This window comes from Chenopodium album, chromosome 21 (assembly GCF_948465745.1).
Source record: "Chenopodium album chromosome 21, dcCheAlbu1.1, whole genome shotgun sequence".
NCBI classification, from domain to species: domain Eukaryota; kingdom Viridiplantae; phylum Streptophyta; class Magnoliopsida; order Caryophyllales; family Amaranthaceae; genus Chenopodium; species Chenopodium album.
Window position 1 is genome coordinate 21,190,739 of NC_137854.1, and position 14,288 is coordinate 21,205,026.

General features: G+C 39.3%; 1 non-coding gene across 1 annotated transcript; it reads right to left on the reverse strand.

The window, feature by feature from the left end:
• Window positions 1-90: 90 nt before the first annotated feature.
• LOC145603292 (small nucleolar RNA R71) lies at window positions 91-196 on the reverse strand. The gene has a single exon (XR_014104809.1). It is a non-coding gene; the product is annotated as a small nucleolar RNA R71 (small nucleolar RNA).
• Between the last annotated feature and the right edge of the window lie 14,092 nt (window positions 197-14,288).

Consider the following 14,288-nt stretch of genomic DNA (forward strand, 5'->3'; position numbering starts at 1 on the left):
ATAAAGAGGTTAAGCCCAATTCGCTTAGAACATGGGATGATGTTACTTAAGCTTTCTTGTCTCACTTTTACCCACAAAAGAAGACGGCGGAGGCTAGGGCATTAATCCAAGGATTCAATCAAAGACCCAATGAAAATCTCTATAAAGCATGGGAGAGGTAAAAGGAGTACCAAAGAGAATGTCCACATCATGGGATTCCTACTTATCAAGTGATCCAAATTTTCTATGGAGGATTGAGTGCTCAAGGCAACTCATGCCTAGATGGAGGAGCCGGAGGTCCTATAATGAATAGGACGGAAGAAGAAGTAGTTGACATAATTGAGGATGTTGTGAGATACTATAGAGATTGGCAAGAAGGAGAGAGAGAGTCTACTAGCAAGAGTGGCTCAACGGTCTATTCCGTGGATCATCTCAACGCAATCAACAACTTGTCATCCCAAATTTCATATCTAGAGAAAAAGATGGCATCAATCAAAGCGAAGCTTGAGAGTGTGTCCGCGAATTCTTTGAGTTTTCCCTCCCAATCCAAAGGGAGAGGTACAATCTATAAATCTTCTCCTTTTACTTCTAATAACATGCCAAGTGGTTGTCTATTTTGTAATTCATGTGGTTCTTATGATCATGATTCTTCCATGTGTTCACAAGCTTTTATTGTGATGATGTTGAAAATAATGAATGTGAACATGTGAATTTTGTGTCTAATGCTAATGGTGATCAAAGGTTTGAAGGACCTAAGAACTTTGGTAATAGGAATTCTCACCCTCAAGGTGGTTTCGATAATTATAACAATGGAGGATATAGGAACCAAGGAAACCAAGGTTTCCGAGGTAACTATAACAACCAAGGTAATAATAATCAAAACTCAAGCCATGGGTATGGTATTCGAGGCCAATCTCAAGGTTATGGTAACCATTACCATAATGGTGGAAATAGTCAAGGCCGAGGGAATTGGAACAATAGCCAAAATAGGGGAAATTTTCAAAACAACAATCAAAGGGGACCCCCTCCCGGTTTTGCTCCAAAGCCCCAAGCCAATGGTGAAAATTTTTATTCCCAACCATCATCATTTAAGTCAAATTTGGAAGAGTTGATTGATAATCAAACCAAGATCATTAACATCTATATGGCGGTTAGTGATAAGAAGTTTAATGAGATGATGACTCATAACAAAATGCTTGAGACACAAATAACCCAACTTGCAAGCACTCTTAAGGATTATGCTAGTCCTTCCTCTTTGCCTTCTCAAGGAGTGGAACTTAAGAAACCCGTTTATTCCGTCACCACTAGGAGTGGAAGAGTTCTTAATGAGGGAGTTTCTAGGTTCATTGAGGAAGATGAGGAGAGGAGTGTTTTGAGGGAGGAAGATGAGAGAGTTGTGTCCAAAGGTTTTAGTTGTGAGGAAGAGCAAGAGAAAAAGAAGGATGATAAGAAAAAGTGTGAGGAGATAAGAATTCCCGATCTACCCTATCCTCAAAAGTTATTGAGGCACAAGATGGATGAGCAATTCGGCAAATTTCTTGAGATGCTTAAGGAGGTTCATGTTTCTATCCCTTTCACCGAAGCTATCCCACAAATGGCTAGATATTTCAAATTCCTCAAAGAAATTCTAGATGCGAAGAGAGGTTGCAATGAAGTTAATTCGGTGGAAGTGGGAAAGTGCTTTAGTGCTCTAATCCATAGGGAGTTACCGGAAAAGTTGGAAGATCCGGGGAATTTTTCTATCCCCTTCAAAATCAAGAAGTTGATGTTTGAGAATGCTCTTTGTGACTTAGGTGCTAGTGTGAGCATCATGCCTTACTCGATTTTCAAAATACTCAATCTAGGTGGACTTCTACCATCCAATATAGCCCTTCAATTGGCCGATCGATCTATCAAGATTCCTAAGGGGAGAGTTGAGGATGTCCCACTCAAGATAAGAGAGTTTGTTTTTCCCGTTTATTTTGTGGTGTTAGAAATTGAGGAAGATGAACACATTCCTATCATCTTAGGGAGACCTTTCTTAGCCACCTCGGGAGCTTTGATATATGTGAAAGGGGGCCGCATTACTTTGAGATGTGGTAAGAAAGAGGAAAGTTTTAAGTTGAAATCAATGCAGGAGTCTTTGTCTCTTGTGCAAGAAATGATGTGTGTAAGTTCCTCTCGTTCTATTGACAATGTTTGTATGATTGACTCTTCTACTAACGATGCTCTTGATAATTTTGACGATGTTTCAAGTTTTGATAGCATGAAGGTTAGTGAAGAGAAAATGATGATTCCTAAGCTCGTACACGAGGAGGAAGTTGAGATTCCTAGTTGGTTTGAGCTTATTCCTCAAGATGAATGGGAGGTCTATATGATTGTGGATGTTGAAGTTCCATCTACATTTGAACAACAAGCCAAAGAAGAAGGCTCGTGATTCCAAGAAGTTGAGAAAAAGGAAGAAGTTGAGAAAAGAAAAATGTGAATTTGAGAAGTGTTTCATGGAAGTTTCATCAGGTAACGAAGGAACACTAGTAGAAAAATCGAAATAGGCACCGCCAAATGGCCACCGGTTTTTAAAAACCGGTGGGGAAATAGTGGGGGAAAATGGGCGGGATTTTGTGGGAAGGGTATTGCCACCGGTTCGGTTCGAACCGGTGGGAAATTATTAATTCCACCGGTTCAAAACCGGTGGCTTTGTTTTTTTTTTTTAATTATTAAAACCGCCCCTCCCCTTTATAAACCCCTAACCCTAACTTAATCCTCTCCCCAGCCTCTTTCCTCCCTCCCCTTTCCTCATTCTCCCTCCTGCTCTCTCTCTCTCTCCTGTTCGTCTCTCTCTCCTGCTCTCATTCTCCCTCCTGCTCTCTCTCTCTCCTGTTCGTCTCTCTTCTCTTTTCTCTTCGCACCTCCTTCTCGTCGCACCTCCTCCTTCTCGTCGCACCTCCTCCTTCTCGTCGCACCTCCTGCTTTCTCGTCGCACCTCCTTCTCTTCGCATCTCCTGATTTCTCGTCGCACCTCCTTCTCGTCTCACTTCTCTTTTCTCTTCTCTCATCTCAATGCTTTGTCGTCGCCGGCGGTTTTGTGGTTGCTGGTGTTAAAAAATTAATGGTTTTAAAGGTTAAATTCGACCATGAAAACTCTAGATCTAGACTTTTCATGGTCGAATTTGACCTTATTAAACCAAATTCAAATCAATTTTGGTTTTTAAGGTATGTATTTTGGTTTTTTTTTTTAATTTTTCGTTTGTTGTTGGCGGATCTGGCGGTGGGTAGGGTTTTAGTTGCTGTCGTGGTAGATCTGGCGGTGGTTAGGGTTTTGGTTTGGTTGTGTGTTCGATCAGGATCGTCGCGGGTTTGGTGATGGGTCGTGGTGGGTGGGTTTGGGTGATGGGTCGTGGTGGGTGGGTTTGGGTGATGGGTTGGTTTCGGTGATGGGTCCTTGTGGGTTGCATGCGGTTTGGGCTGGGTTGGAGCTGGTGGTGTGTGGTGACGGTTGGTGGTGGTGTGTTCTGGGTTGTGTGTTCTGGGTGGTGTGTTCTGGGTTGGCGGTTGTGTGTTCTGGGTTGTGGGTGGGTCGTGGGTTTTATTGGTTATTTTGTTTTTTTTTTTTTATTTTGAGAAAATTAGTTTTTTAAGTGAATATATATGTGTTTAACAATGCAGGGTAGAATATGGAACAACAGACACCAATTCAATGTATAAGAAACTCTCGTCAATATATGTTGGTGTTCAAAATGGCCAGATTGAAGACAAGAAGGGTTGGATAGTTGAAATTAACTAACTAAGTTTTTATAGTTTCATATTATTGCTTGTTTCATTAGTATGAAATTGAAAATTAAATTTAATTTGTAGTTTATTTTATCGAAGTATTTATTGTGTTTTGCAAGTATTATTCATAATTTTCAAATAATATTGCAGACATTAGTTAAGCATTCAATATAATGCACTAGACCATTTTATAATTTTAACCGATTAGCATTCAAATTAGTTTTTTAAGTGAATATATATGTGTTATATATATATAATGTATATATATATATGTTTATACTACTTTTTAAGTGAAAAAAATGAAAAAAAAAAAAAATTGTTTTTAAGGGCATTATTGCCACCGGTTAACCGGTGGCAATACTTTATAATACCAAAAAAAAAAAATTGCGGGAAGGATTTTTGCCACCGGTTAACCGGTGGCAATTAGTTATTTTGCCACCAGTTTTGAACCGGTGGCCTTTTGTTCTAGGATTTGCCACCCCCCAACTGACCACCGGTTCAAAACCGGTGGCATAAGGGGGTTTTGAACCGGTGGCCAACTAGTATTTTCGCCTAGTGGAAGGTTGCCAAAGAATGAAGAAGATTTCTCTCTATCTACTACCTTGAAAAAGGTGGTGTTCTTTGACCCTCCATGACTTGGAGAAGGGTCGAGCTTAGGACCTTAAGCAAGCGCTTCCCGGGAGGCAACCTGGAGTTTCTAACCTTTTCCTTTGATTTTTGAATTTTTCTTATTTTTCCCTCTTTTATTTCCTTTTTTTTCTTTCACTTTTCTACTTGTTTGGATTTGTAGGGTGAATTTTTCGGGATTGGATTTCACCAAGCGAGCATGAAGAATGAGGAGATGTTTTGCGATATTTGTCATGATTATGTTCGATTTTAATTGAAATTTGAGGTAAAGGGGTAAGAATTTTAGTGAGGTGAGTTAGGAAATTCAAGCTTTGAATGTTGAAGGAAATTGATGCTTGGTGAGTTCTTGTAGTGGGTTCATGAATCTCTAGCTTTGAGCTCACTAAAATTGTATTTTGCTACTGCCTATATTGGTGTTTATCACCATCAAGATTCATGTACGCACCCAAGAACACATTGAGAATCAAAGAAAAATAAAAAAAAGGAAGAAGGAGGGGGCTTGACTGGTGCGGGCGCGCACGGGGTTGGTGCGACCGTGCTCCAGTCTGGTGCGGCTGCGCATCACATGGACGCGGGCGCACCTGAGCCTGTGCACCCCCTCCCTATTTCTTCTTCTTTCCTTTCCTTTTCCTTCATTTTCCCCTACCTCTTTCTCACTTATCGAAAACCTATCACCCTCATCTCCAAAACCGCACCTCCACAACTTCCATACTCCATCAATTCTCATCAAATTTCTTCAAATTTTCACTCCAAAACCATTAAAATCAACTACATTTCCATTCTACTTATCAAAAACCATACAAATTCACCAAAATAAACCCCTAATCTCTCTCCTCCAAGGTTGGGTATAATTTGGGGTTTTTGTGTGTGGTCAAAATTGGTGGCTCAAAGTTGTTCAATCTTGCTCCATATATGGTATAATAATCTTCTCTATCTTCTATTTTCTTAATTATGTCATTTATATGCATGTATTGAATTTTTCTATGAGCATGAATAGTAGTAGTATGGGTTTTGTTGATTTTGATGATTGATATTGATTTTGGATGTTAATTTGAGTTGTTTGTTGATTGATTTTGCATAACATTGTGTTGTTTGTTGATTTTGTAGCATTTGTGAACATTTTGGTTGGAATTTGTTGAAGTTGAATTTTTGTAGTATTGGTAGTAAGGTGCTCGTTTTGGTATTGGTTGATTTCTTATGTATTAGATTGTTGTGAAGGATTTTCTTGGTTGATTGGTGATATTTGGTTGTTTGAATTGAGCTTGAATATTGGTGGAAGTGCTGTTTCTTGAATTGGTGATTCTTGGAGTTTTGGTGTTGGTATAGTGTTGATTGTTTTTGGTGAACCAAACAAGCTTCAAACATGTCTAACCTTCTCAAAAAGTTTACCAAAAAGCGCAAAACCAATGTCTCCATTGATGAAGCCACTCCTAGCACCTCTACTCCACAAAAACAACCTCCTACTCCACTTCTAAGACGACAAATCCTTGACCCTAAACAAAAAGCCCTATACCAAAAGCTCAAGGATGAAAGAACCCTCAAACCCACTCGCCACTATCTCCAACATGACATGACTAGTTTGGGGATAGATGAGGATGTTAGGGAGTTTCTTTTGAACTTGAGAATGGGTTCCTTTATTGCAAATTCCTACCGCACCTACAAGGAGCCAACATTGGAGTTCTTGGCTACTCTTGAGCTTGTGCCCGTGGAGAGGCAATACCGGGTGCAATTTCAACTCTTCAATGAATTCTTTGACCGCTCCTTAGAAGAGTTCAATGCGGCTTTGGATTTTGATCCACATGGAGATATTTTGGATCTTGAGCCGTACATCATTCCGGAGTATGATCAAAATACTTGGTGGGAAGATATCTCGGGGGTTGGTGAGTTCATCACCAAGGATGCCAAGATTTCTATTGTGTACCAACCTTGTCTTTGGGTGGTACACCGGCTTTTGGGTTACGCGGTGTTCCCCAATAAGGAAGAGTTGGGGAAGATGAGCAAGCTAGAGCTCATGATCTTGTGGTTGGCCACCCGTGGAGAGTATCGTGGCTGGTTAAACTTGGGTTACGTGTTTGCCACCTATTACATTTCATTTAGGAACCGGAGCACCGGTGAGATTCCATGTGGGGGTATGGTGACGAGACTCTTGACTCACCTTCACCTTGATCATTACTTGCCTTATTGCAAGGAAATTGGGGATGGCACTACTATCTTTCTTGACTTGAAACAATTGGGGCAAGTGCAATTCATCTCCAAGCACTATGAGGAAGGGAAGTATGAATGGTTCAGGGACAACAAGCATTGGTGCTTCTTGCCTAACCCCGCATTGACTTCTTTGCACCGGATCGACACCGAGAACGTGTGGCACATTCCTAAGTCCTACCGGCGCCCCAACTTTGACTCCGATGATGAAGAAGAGGAGGAAGAAGATGAAGAAGAAGAACAAAATCAACAACAACAACATCAACAACGTCAACAACAACTACAAGATCCACAACAACAACAACAACAACAAGGGCGACAATCTACTTTTGCTAGTGCCGATTTAGAGGCACTAAGTGAACAAATGAGCGGTTTGCAAATCCGCTTAGAGAGGATGTATGATCAAGACTTTGAAGCAATCTATAACCAAATGAGAGGTATTTCTTAGATGCAACATGGTATGTTCATACAACAACAACAATTATATGATGCGGAAGTAAACCGCAGGAACATTGTTCCCCCGGTTAACAATCCTTACTTCCCGCCCCATCAAGGTCCTATACCTTCTTATGGGCACCTGTATTGGCCGGGACCTTTTGAGCCCGGTACCGAGCGTCGTTTCTACCCGGATGGGCAAGGTAATTACGATTACAAGGCTCCCGAAGGGTGTGACTATAGGGGTGATCCTAACTACCCATATGTACACCCTAACCACCCACTCAAGCTTGCTTTGCCCGAGAACTTCACTCCTCTTGCCCCTTGGCAACAAGATAACTTCAAGGGGCATTATGGGTGGCCCGATAGTTTCACCGGAGGTTGGGAGCCTTATCCATCCCCAACCTTCGATGACCACTTGGGCAACAATGACCCAGATGGGGCCGGGCCGAGTGGTAGTGGTGGTAGTGGTCATTAGTTCCCTATCTTCTTGTGGTTTTTTTGCCTCCATCCCTTATGTTTATGTGCTTGCTTTGTATTGTTAGGATGTTGAGATGTATCATTGTTTAGCTTGGGGGAACTAATTTCATGACTCGATGGCCTATACTTGTTGTTGTGTACATACTTTATTTGCTTGTTTGATCTTTATGCTCTTCTTGTTTGGTTAGCTTTATTTTCTTGATCTTTTGTCCTCTTAATGCATGATTGCTTGCCCGGTGTGCTTGATTTTGTGTTGTTTTTGTGATGATTTGATTATGATGATGTTGTTGTGTTTTCGCTCCCTTAATCCAAATCCCTTTGATCCAAAACCCTTTTTTATCCAAATCCCTTGAATTCAAATCCTGTAGTTTAGTTTAGTTTTCTAGTTAGTTAGTTGCTTTCTTGTTTTCTTAGCTTTTCTTTCTTTTATTCTTTGATAGTTTATTTCTTGTTTTGATTAGTTGTTTATTGTTTTTGATTAGCTTGGTTTCCCTTTATTTGGTATTTTTCTTTTATTTGTTTTGAAGTTTTTAACCTTTTTCTTTGTTTATAGCTTCTTTTATTTTTCCTTTTTCACTTGGCTTTTTGAAGATGCTTTCGGTCTTGGAACGCAACGAAAGTGGTTTCTATATTTCTCTCGTTTATTTTACTAAGCATGGATAGCCCGATGAGTTCTTTCTAATTTTTCTCTTTATTTTTCTTTGGTTGCATAGACTAGGATTAGTTTAGGGGAAGTTGAATGGTTCGAGGATGAATGCTTGTTAACACGTAATGTGTTTGGGATCGACGACAATGTTGTCTTTCGATCACTTGTTTGTCAATTGGGATATATGTGTTTAACTTGCTTTCTAGTCCTTTTCTCCTTTTCTCCTATTTTCCTTTATCTATGTTTCCCTTTCTTTTCCTTTCTTTTCCTTTCTTTTATTTTTCTTTTCCTTTATTTTCTTCTATTTTCTTTCTTATTTGTGGTTTGATTTTGAGGGTTATTTTTCATTTTTGTTTCTTTATGAGTTGGACTTTGTACATTGGACTTTGTCTTTTGCATGATTTTCTTCCTAGGTGGTAAAGGTATGCACGGTTTGAGACTGTGTTTGGTTGACTCTAGGATGGGTGTATGCTAGGGTAGTCGGTTTGAACTAGGAGGATCATAAAGCCGGATTCTACTTGTTTGTGGCATGCTTGGTAGTTGCTCCCTATAGTCAATTTGACACCACTAGTGAGTTTTTGCTACATCCATGTGAGGTTCATCGTTTTTCAAGCTTCAACCTATTTTGTATGAGCGGCGTAGATCCTTGGCTTTGCAAACCTAATCTATAAAGCTTGATGTACGATTCTTAAACCTGAGACCGAGCTATCTAGGGAGGACAAAGGCACATTTTTCGGGGTGGTATTTTTCATTTTTAGGATAGTTTGTTTCATCTTTATTTTTGGGTTTACATTTGCCTTCTTGCAACCATTTGAGCCTATTCCCTTCTTTTCAAGCCACATCTTTAGTTCTTTGGCCTTTTGTTTCATTTTCTTTCTTTTCTTGGTTTTTGTGAAGCAAATTGATCATATTTGATGGAGTTTGTGTGGAGAAGTTGGATGTTTGGTTTTTATGAGTGCAAGATTGTATTAAGTTTTCTTTGTGAATAATGGCGATTGTTTGAGTAAAAGCCGTCCTTAATCATAAAAGGCATAGACAAATAAATTGCATTATAGAAAAAGCCGTCCGAATTTAGCAAAAGGCAAGGACATTGCAAGTTTAAGTATAAAAAAAAAAGATAAAAATTGAAAAAGTAAAAATTCAAAAATATTTTGATGTATTCTTTTCTCCTTCTAAGCATTGAGGACAATGCATCATTTTAGATTGGGGGAGAAGCGTTTACGCTTTTTGTATATATTTTTTGTGAGTATAGCTTCAAATAAGGTTGGGGGTGTTGTTTTTGTTTGGTGATTTCTTAATCGTGTTGTTGAGGATTGATCACCCTTTTGCTTCACTTTTTAGGAAAACCGCCAAATTTTAAATTTTAGCCTACCTTCACCCTTTATGCCTTACGTTACAACCTTGGGGAAAGACCTTTCGACGTAGAAAGTTGAGTCACTATTTGGGGGAGGGAATCATGGGTCATTGCCTAAGGAAAAGGGATGCATAGTCAAGATTGTCGAGTAGACTAAATAAATCTCTTTTTCCGATTCCTTCGAGGAGTCATTGGGATGCTCACTAAGGGGAGATTTGAGACTAGTTGGGAGAACGCGGTAAGATCGTTTGGGATGAACGTGGATTGTGATGTCTAGTTCCTATGCCTAGCATACCCTATGTTTCAATCAACCTTAGATATCTTGAGAAGTGCATACCTTGATTACTTGAGAAAGACTTTCATTCACTTGCATTATAGTCTCTATGTAAGTCCATTTTGCAAAGGTTTTGTTTTCATTTTTCCCTTTCTTTTCTTTTTATGGTTTTGCCTCTTTGATGTTGGTTGATAGTTGTAGGTAAACTCTTAGGAAACCCTTACGAGACCTCACTCGTCCTCATAGGCGACTTTGGGGTTTAAAGGGCTTGTTGTAGCTAAAAACAACCGTGATTCCTACGATAGTGAGACTTAGTGTACATTCCTCTCTTGAGTCTTTCTTTTTCATTGTAAATAAATTTTTCATCCTTATTCTTTCTTGCTTTGTTTTGCTCGAGGACGAGCTAAAGTTTAGCTTGGGGGAATTTGATGAGTGACATTTATGGCACTCATTTGATCTCTTTTAGGATGATTTCCATTTTATTTTGTAGCTCTTTTCCTTAGTTTTCCTTAGTTTTGCTCAATATTTCGTTACTTTATGCTTTTCGTAGTCAGTTTCTTTATTTTGTGCATTTCTTTGTTTATTCGTTGTTTTTCTCTATTATTTGTTTGTTTTCGTTTGTTTTTAGGTTATGATCGAGCTTCCAAAGATTTCCGAACTTCCCTTCTACATTTCTCATCATTTTGGATGCCTTGTGCTAGCATTTGGAGCTTCAAGCTTGGAGGAACTCAAGGGGCAAGTCTAGAGACCGGTGCACGTATGCGGTGGGGGCATCATCTATGCCACAAACCCACCAAAATACTCATTTCAAGACTACATACTTTGATGTTCATCACCATCACCAAGTCATGCGCACAAGGTTGATCAAGGTCGAAGAAGGGGAGGAGGAATACCCACCAAGGTGCGGGCGCACCCAGGTCAAGTGCGGGCGCACCTACCTGGGTTTGCCCGTACCCTGCTCCGTGCGCCCTCTTCTCCCCCTTGTGCGGCCGCATCTCCGTGGGTCTATTTTTGGACGATCTAACCGACTTTTCCTTGTATATATAGTAGTTTCTTTCTATTTTTAGAGAGAGATTCATGAGAGGAAAATTAAAGAATTAATGAGAGAGAGAAAGAGAACTTTTGATCATATTTTGTAGAGAAAGAAACACTAATTTGAAGAGAGAGAAATTCATGGTGTATTGTTGATGATTCAAGTTTTCTTTATTCCAATTGATCTTTGATCAAGTTTTGTAAGGATTACTCATCTTAGATTCAATATAAGTTTGATTTTAGTTGATTTCATTTGTTTTTCATATGATTGTTGATTGTTTGATGTTTGATTGAAGTTTGATTGAAGTTTCATTGATTTTTGTATTGATTTTAGATTACTTAATATGATCATGATGAAATTGTTGATTAGTTGTGTTTTGATCTTAATTACCATGTCTAGTGAGTAGTTTACTTGCTAGGGCGATGGTGAAGCATGTATGAGTAATGGATTAGTGCTAATTGGGGATAATTGATGGAGTTGATGATGTGATTAAACTTGGTTGATGAATCATGTGCATGTGTGTGATTAATTGAAGATTGGCCAACTTTGATTGTTGCACTAGATTGCATTGTAAGTTCACATTGATACGGACCATTGATTTCTGGCTTGCATTTACACGATTGAGGTGTCTTGTTTCCTAGCTAGAGTTTATCGTAGTTGACGCTAGTTAGACCTCTTGAAAAATAGCTTGATATGCTCTTTTGGTTGCATGATTGATTTTCCCTTACATTGTTTGACTTAGCCAATTTGACCTCCCAATTAGTCATTTCCATTTTGAATGCATGTGGATCCTAGCCCTAGTGTTTATCACACTTGATTTCTACAAGTTTAATTGTTGTTTTAGCTCTAGTTTTAGCATTACAACCCCACCTTTGATTTCGAGATAGCTTAGCGAAAGACAATAGACCATCACTCAATATTCCTTTGGGTTCGACCCTTGACTTACTAATATACTTGTATATGGGTTGGTTGAGTGTTATAAATTTTTTTTGACCGGTTAGGGAGGGTAGTCCAACGAACTACCATTTCACCATCGATCAAAATACCAACCAAGGGTTTCAAATCCACTATAGAGAGCAACTTCATCTTACCACATTCCCGTGAGTTAAGGCTTCATGGACCCCTAAAAGTTCTTAAACCGGCTACCTTAACATATAGTATCCTAGAGTCAAGCAATGACACTCTCAAACCGTGCACACATTTACCACTTAGGAAGAAAAACATTCAAGGATTCAAGTCCCAAAACAAAATTTCCAAAATAAGAACAAACAAAACACATTTTGCCAAAAATTACCTTGAGAGTAAACAAAAATCTTTTTGGACTTTTCAAAATAAAAGAGAAGGAATGAAAATGCATATACTTAAGTGCATGGCATATATGAACCAACATTCTACCCAATTTTGATAGAATACCCTCCTCCCAAGCTTGAATAAGACAACATTTAGATTTCGGCATTTTTTTATTTCCGGGCGAAAAAAAGTAATAGAAAAATTCCAAAATTGAAGGCTAATATATCTTTGCTATTTGAGAAATTTTGGAGGTTTCGGGGGCCCGGTGTCGAAAAGCCTTTAGAATTTAAGGGATACATATTGGGGTCATATAATGCCGTTTGGAACCATATATGATCATATATGTTGTCATAAATGTTTGTGGTAGGCTTGAGTTAATGAAATCGACGCAAGTTGTAAACCGGTAAATTGTACGATAAAGGCAAATTGGATGGTTCCACCAACCCAATTGGACTCCAGAGGATATTAGAGACCATGGTAAACATTTCGGCAATTTTTATTTCCGGACGAAAAAAGTCAAAAAATTCAAAAATTGAAGGCTAATATCCATGCTTTTTGAGAAAATTCGAATGTTTCGGGGCCCGGTATCGAAAAGCATTGAGATTTTAAAGGATACATCTCGGGGTCATATAACGCTGTTTGGATCCATATATGATAATTATATGTTGTCATAAATGTTCGTGGTAAGATTGATTTAATGAAATCGGCGTAAGTCGTTAAAGGCAAATTGGATGGTTCGACCCAGCCAATTGGACTCCCGGAAGGTATTAGGGCCATGGAAAATATTTCGGCAATTTTTATTCTCGGGTGATAAAAAGTCAAAAAATTCAAAAATTGAAGTTTAATATCCACGCTTTTTGAAAATTTTTGGAGGTTTCGGTTAAACGGGTCGGGTTGGGGTCGGTAAGAGTGGGTCGGGTCAACTCGGGTTGGGTCGATTCGGATTAATTCCATAACCTATGCGGGTTGGGTTTGGGTTGGGTCATGCTTGAGTTGGGTCACGTCAAGTCATACTTCTTTTCGGGTTTGTGTTGGGTTTAGGTTAGGTTAATAACAGGTCGGGTTACATTCGGGTCAGGTGAACTATAGGTCAGTTTTAATTCGGGTTTTCACGGGTTAAAACGGGGTAGGGTAATTCTCAGGTTTGAGTCGAGTTCGGTTCAAGTCAATAATTTGTGGGTTAGAATTAGGTTGGGTCATTCTCGGGTTTGAGTTGGGTTCAGTTCAAGTCAATAATTTGCGGATTATAATCAGGTCGGGTCATTTTCAAGTCGGGTCATTCTCGGATTCAAGTTGGGTTCGATTCAAGTCAATAATTTGTGGGTTATAATCAGGTTGGGTCATTCCAAGTCGGGTCATTCTCGGAGTCAAGTCGGGTTATGTTCAAGTCCATAATTTGCAGGTTAGAATCAGGTTGGGTCATTTTGCAAGTCTGGTCATATTCAGGTTCAACCTATAGTTTATAATTTAGGAAGATAATTATCTCTTTTGACCATACAACAAATATATATTGTATTTAACTCTTAAATTTGAGGATGATGCTCATTTCTTTTGCTGGCCTAGACCGACTTGGTCTCCCTAGACGAAAATGCTTGATAAACAATAATAAGGTGGTCTAAACTGCATTTAAGGTGATTTGAAATCGGGTCAGGAACAACTTGGGTCGGGTCAATAACAAGTCGTGTTGATTTCGAGTCGGGTTATAACAGATCGGGTTGAATTTTTAGGTCGGATTAGTAATAGCTCTGGTTAAATTCGGGTCGGGTTAATAATAAGTCATGTTGAGTTTGGGTTAGGTTAATAACAAGTCAGGTCGATTTCAGGTCGGGTTTGTAACAGGTTGGGTTAAATTCGGGTCGGGTTAGGAACGGACCGAGTTGAATTCGGGTCGGGTTAGGAACGGACCGAGTTGAATTCTGGTCAGGTTAGTAACATGTCTGGTTAAATTCTGATTTTGATGGGTTTAAACGGGTTTGGGTCAATTTTTGTTCAAATCGGGTTCGGTTCAGGTCTATAATTTACGGGTTGTCGGGTTACATTCGAGTCGAGTCATCTCCAAGTCAGTTCATATTCAGGTTTGGGTCACACATACTCGGGTCAAGTTGGGTCTAGGGTTGGTTTCAGATCCCGTCAGGTCTGGTTTGGGTCACCATTTTTTTGGGTTCAGATGGGTCAGTTAATAATCGGGTTTAAGTCGGTATTTAAATTATTTTTCGAA